Below are 6530 nucleotides of genomic sequence, written 5' to 3'. Positions count from 1 at the left end.
AGGGAAGGGAAGAGAAGAGAAGAGAAGAGAAGAGAAGAGAAGAGAAGAGAAGAGAAGAGAAGAGAAGAGAAGAGAAGAGAAGAGAAGAGAAGAGAAAAGCCTTTTACCAGAGAAGGCCTGGATAGGGTGACAACAACAGCCTTTTATATATGTGGGGTTTTGTAGTTGGTTGGTTGGTTTGGGTTTGTTTGTTGACACAGGGTCTAAGTAGCTGTCCAGGAAATTGCTATATAAACCAGGCTGGCTTTGAACTCACGGAGACCTGACTCATCTTCCTTTGGAGTGCTAGAGTTAAAGGCAAATGCCACAAGGCCTGGCTGGAGTGGCAGTGTTTGAAAAGAATATTTCCAGTGTTGCACAAAGAAACACACAGACAAAGCAAAAGTAGTTTGAGACAATTTCCTTTTGCAAAAGGGTACACACACAAAAAATTACCCAAACTCAGCAAGCAAGCACTCATTTTATTTGTACTGTAGTGGAGGGTGATGACTGTGTCTCACTTCATGGTGAGCTTGACCTCACAGTCTGACATAATTGGCTGATGGCTCCTGTGTGTAAAGGGGAGGGCTGTGATAGTCCCAGGAAAGTCTGGTATCTGTGCACTGGGCAAATCTACTCATACACAAGGGACTTGACAGATGGGGGGAGGTTTAAAGACTATTAGCCTTTGGCAGGCTACTCATCTTCAATACAAAAGACTCACCTGGTGTGGTGGTGCACGCCTTTAATCCCAGCACTCAGGAGGCAGAGGCAGGCGGATTTCTGAGTTCGAGGCCAGCCTGGTCTACAAAGTGAGCTCCAGGACAGCCAGGGCTATACAGAGAAACCCTGTCTCGAAAAAAACCCAAAACAAAAAACAAACAAACAAAAACTTTAGTGTGTGTGTGTGTGTGTGTGTGTGTGTGTGTGTGTATCTGTGAGTTTAAACCTGGCACGCAGGAAACAGCCAGGCTGATCTCTGAGTTCCTGACCAGCCAGGGTTACATAATGAGACTATGTCAAAGAGAGAGAGAGAGAGAGAGAGAGAGAGAGAGAGAAGAGACAGACAGACAGACAAACAGACAGACAAAACCCCTCCTAGAATATCTCCTAAACCATCTCTAGTACAAGCTCATCCAAAGAGAAGTGTGATCCTGGGATTAGTGCCATAGTTGGCCCATGTAGGTTAAAAATAAAGTTTCTAGGAGTTCTTTGTGCCATCATCAACTTCTGTGTGCATTAAATATTTTGTTTTAACAAATGCAAGAAGAAAAAGAGAAGTAAAACAAAAACCCAGAATACTTTGCATTCCCATCTTTTCACCACTGCTTTTTTTGTTTGCTTTGTTTGTTTTTTGAGATAGGATCTCTCTAGGTACCCGGGTTTTGCTGAAATACTCTATGTAGACAAAGCTGGTCTTGAACTCACAGAGCTCTGCCTGCCTCTACCTTTGAAGTATTAGGACTAAAGACATGTACCACAGCACTTGGCTGCCAATTATTGCTTAATTAATAGTTAAATTGGATCTATCTTAACATAATATATTATTAAATATGTATATTTAAAAATTTTAAATTTAACACCAAAAAAGGAACTATGTCAAATGAACTAAATCCTGTCCATTCCAAGTATTGTAAATATGGAATAGAAAGAGGGCTCAGCAGTTAGGAACGCTTAGGGTTTTTGGAGAGGAACTGAGTTCAGTTCCTAGCACATGTGCCTAACAATTGCCTGGAACTCCAGCTCCAGAGGATCCCAAGCCTCTGACATCTGAGAATATAAGTACTCATATGCACATACCTATACATACACATGCACACAGACACACACACACACAGACACACACACACACATACACACACACACGTGCGCGCGCACATACATACATGCACACAAAATAAAAAATAAGTCAGGCTTGGTGGTGCATGCCTTTAATCCCAACACTTGGTAGGCAGAGGCAGGCAGATCTCTGAGTTCGAAGCCAGTCTGGTCTACAGAGTGATTCCCAGGGTAGCCAGGGTTACACAGAGCAAGTTTCCGAGCAGCCAAGTCTACTCAGAGAAGAAGAAGAGGAATAAGAGGATGAAGACAAAAAGGGGGCTTTACAATAAAGGCCATATCATATTTTCTTAACATCTTAAAGTGAGTTCTACCATTCTCTGTTGTTTGAGCCACTGTATCAAAAGGTCTTTGAGAAATTAGCTGGGGGTGTGTGGAGCACATCTGTGATTCTAGCTCTCAGAAGTAGATGCAGAAGGATCAGAAGTCTGAGCTCATCCCTGGCTGCACACCTAGTTAGAGTCCAATCCGGAACCACAGGAGACCTTGTATACAAAACAGCAACATCATCAACAAACTAATGAAAAAAAAAAAAAAAAGAGTTCTGGGAACCAAACACAGAAGGCAGACCAGACCAGTGATTCCAACGCCCAGGAGGCAGAAGCAGGAGGACAGCCAAAAATGAGAGGCCAGCCTGGTCTACATAGTGAATTCTAGACCAGCCAGTGAGACTCTATTTAAAAAAAAAAAAGTCCTCTGTTGACCAACGTTAAACAGTGAGATCTGTCCTTATCAGCATTTCCCAAACCTCCCTGATAACATGAGAAACCTGAGAACATGTAGGTGCTGCAGTCCTGAAGGATCTGGTGCCCAGTGTGACAGAGAACACCTGGCAGCTCCCTTTAGGCCCCAGTGTTCCCAACCCTTGCTTTTGCTCTCAACACAAAAAGAAACAGAGCTTGAAGCTGTGAAGCCTGGTGAGGTAAGCCACACCAGGCACCAAAGCCAGCTGCTCCTTAGAACACAGGGAGAGGTTTTAGGTAAAGAAAACTCAGATTTATTGATTTCCAACTTCTTTTTTTTTTTTTTTTTTTTAAATATTGGTATCAGGATTCAAACTCAGGTCTTCATGTTTTTGGTTTTATTTTTTAAAGATTTATTTATTTATTATATATGTAAGTACACTGTAGCTGTCTTCAGACACTCCAGAAGAGGGAGTCAGATCTTGTTAGGGATGGTTGTGAGCCACCATGTGGTTGCTGGGATTTGAACTCCAGACCTTCGGAAGAGCAGTCGGGTGCTCTTACCCACTGAGCCATCTCACCAGCCCTTTTTTTTTTTTTTTTTTTTTTTTTTTTTTTTTTTTTTTTTTTTTTTTTTTTTTTTTTTTTTTTTTTTTTTTTTTTTTTTTTTTTTTTTTTTGGTTTTTCGAGACAGGGTTTCTCTGTATAGCTCTGGCTGTCCTGGAACTCACTTGGTAGACCAGGCTGGCCTCAAACTCAGAAATCCGCCTGCCTCTGCCTCCCGAGTGCTGGGATTAAAGGCCTGCGCCACCAGGCCTGGCTACAAACTGAGATCTTGCTTAAATAAATTGAATTGTGCTTGATATATTATTAGAGTATTGATATTTGTTTTATTTTATTGAGTCAAGGTCTCATAGCCACCCCTGGCTGGTTTGGAACTTACAGAGTTCCTCCCGATTTTCCCTCCTGAGTACTGAAATGAAAGGTGCGGGCAGCTATGCCGGACTTACACACTAGGCTCTTACTGTCACATAGTATGCACAGGTAACTTATGTTCACCTACTGTGCTAGACTAATACCAAATTAAGGGCTTCAGAAATGGCTCAACTGCACAAACATAAGACCTCGCATCCACACACAGGCAAGGATGGTGGCCGGTCTGTAACCCCAGAGCTCTGGATGGGGGTACAGGGTTCCCCAGGAGCAAGCTGCCTAGCTGAATGGGTGAGTTCCAGATTGAGAGACACTGTCCTAACCTGTAAGGTGAGGAGTGACCTAGGAAGACATCTGACATCAACTTTAACTCCACAGGCACGTGCTCAGATGGACACCTACATATATTTGAACACGCATACATATACACATGAATACCCCGCTCCTCATACACACACCAAAAAAGGGCCAACTGCTTCAGATGTAAGCCAGTTAGAAATAAGAAGAAACAAACTATCCGGGCATGGTGGCGCACGCCTTTAATCCCAGCGCTTGGGAGGCAGAGGCAGGTGGATTTCTGAGTTCGAGGCCAGCCTGGTCTACAGAGTTCCAGGACAGCCAGGGCTACACAGAGAAACCCTGTCTGTCTCGGAAGACAAGAGAGAGAGAGAGAGAGAGAGAGAGAGAGAGAGAGAGAGAGAGAGAAGAAACAAACTGACTGTGACAGTGACAGGCCCTCACTACTCAAAGTGAGGTCCTAGGAGCAAAACTCACCCACTAAGGGGAAATGTGTTAGAAATGTAGATTTCTGTGCAGGGCAGTGGTGGTGCATGCCTTTAATCCCAGCACTGGCAGAGGCAGGAGGATCTCTGTGAGTTCCTGGCCAGCATGGTCTACAAAGTAAATTCCAGAAAAACCTTGTGTGTGTCTGTGTGTGTGTGTGTGTGTGTGTGTGTCTGTGTGTGTGTGTGTCTGTGTGTGTGTGATACCTGTGAGTCCAAAAGATTCCTGGAGAGGGCCAGCCTTGGAAGCCCTGGCTCCAGGGTCACAATGAGAGTCACTAGGAACTCAACAGCTCTGACCCAGCCACCTGCCCCAGAGCGGGGGCAGAGTGGGGGGCTGTCCTGAAAGATACCTCAGCATGCCTGTCCATCTGTTGCAGCGGCCTCTGACTAACATCTGCACATGCGTTTCCTTGGCTCATTGACCCTAGAAGTATAACCAGATGGACGTCAAGTGTGAGAGCCAAGGTTATGTTATAGGCAAAGCTGTTTGTGTTTTTTTTTTTTAAGATTTATGGATTTGTTATGTATATGGGTTCACTGTAGTTGTACAGATGGTTGCGACCTTTCATGTGGTTGTTGGGAATTGAATTTTGTAGAACCTCTGCTCGCTCTGATCAACCCTGCTCACTCAGCCCCAAAGATTTTTCGCCAGAAGAGGCCATCAGATCTTATTATGGGTGGTTGTGAGCCACCATGTGGTTGCTGGGATTTGAACTCAGGACCTTCAGAAGAGCAGTGTTCTTAACAGCTGACAGTCTGGCAAGGCTGTGTTTTAAGTTTTAATTACTGTCCCTAAGAGATCCATACCACAAAAATGCCTCCAACGTCTAAGCCTCTCCCACAAGGACAGATAATTCCTGAAATGCTTGTGGTGGTTTGAAAATGCTTGGTCCAGGGAAAGGCACAATCAGGAGGTGTGACCTTGTTGGAGAAAGTGTGTCATTGTGAGGGTGGGCTTTGTAGCTCCCCCCTCCCCCAGTGTGGAAGAGACAGTCTTCTCCTAGCTGCTTTTGGAACAAAAGGTAGAGCGCAACCACTCCAGCACTAGGCCTGCCTGGACGCTGCCCTGCTTCCCGCCATAATGATAATGGACTGAGCCTCTGAACCTGTAAGCCAGGCCCAATTAAATGTTGTCCTTTATAAGAGTTGCCATGGACATGGTATCTCTTCACAGCAATGGAACCCTAACTAACACAATGCTGTAGGCTATATTTTTGTTCTCACTGCATTAAACACGTTTGTTTGACTCAACTGCACCAGATGTGCTTGATCACATGTAGGTAGAAGATATAGAGGCAGAAAATACATTGGGATATATGCTTGCCACTCATTGGCCCTGATGGGAGATGTGGTGGCTGTATGGGTTTGCCTTTTTAAACCTCTGCAAACGTGACTCATCTCCGTTTTCTAGGAACCCTGCAGTGGTCCTGGCCAGAGGCCATCATCCTGGCTGGTATTTAATTAAAGCTTGTCTCAAATATGGCTCAAAATGCTCATAGTGGTCTTATCCTCTTCCTGGTGGCATTAACACAGTCCCTACAAAAGTCTATTCCTGACCAGTGCCTGTCACCTCGACTGGAAATGTGAGAGGAGAGGCAGGAGAGATGCCTCAGAGCCTAAGAGTGTCTGCTGCTCTTACAGAGGACCAGAGTTTGGTTTCCAGAGTCCAGTGTCAGAGAGGCTTACATCCGCCTCTAACTAGCTCCCCGAGACTGGGTACCATCTTCTGTCCTCATTAGCCATCTGAATAGAGGTACACACAGACACAGAGTCACACAAATCAATCAGAAATAACCTTGCAGGACAGGCAAGAGAAGGGGCTGGACCGATGGCTCAGTGGTTAAAAGCACTTACTGCTCAGTCAGAGGACTGGATTCAGATCCCAGCACTAACCCGGGGCCACTCACAGGTCCATAACCTATAACCACAGCCTCAGGAGATCTGATGCCATCTTCTGACCTCCATGAGCATCTACACATCTGTACCCAGACACACACGTGTGTGTAGACATACACACATGTGCCCAAAGACTCATGATTAGAGATAAAAAAAAGGGGTTTTGTTTTTTTTTTAAAGAAAAAGAAAAAGCTGGGCTACTGGACTCTCTTTTGAGGAATTTAGAATGGTTAAGGAAGATGGAGGTGGGAGGGTCTGGTAAAATAGTAAGTTAGCATGGAGTGGCCCACATGGGTCATGTGCATATGTGGCTTAAGAGTGGAGACAAGCCGGGCGTGGTGGCGCATGCCTTTAATCCCAGCACTCGGGAGGCAGAGGCAGGCAGATTTTTGAGTTCGAGGCCAGCCTGGTCTAC

Source organism: Mus pahari, chromosome 14 (genome assembly GCF_900095145.1).
Source record: "Mus pahari chromosome 14, PAHARI_EIJ_v1.1, whole genome shotgun sequence".
In the NCBI taxonomy this organism is placed as follows: domain Eukaryota; kingdom Metazoa; phylum Chordata; class Mammalia; order Rodentia; family Muridae; genus Mus; species Mus pahari.
This window is presented reverse-complemented; position numbering follows the sequence as displayed.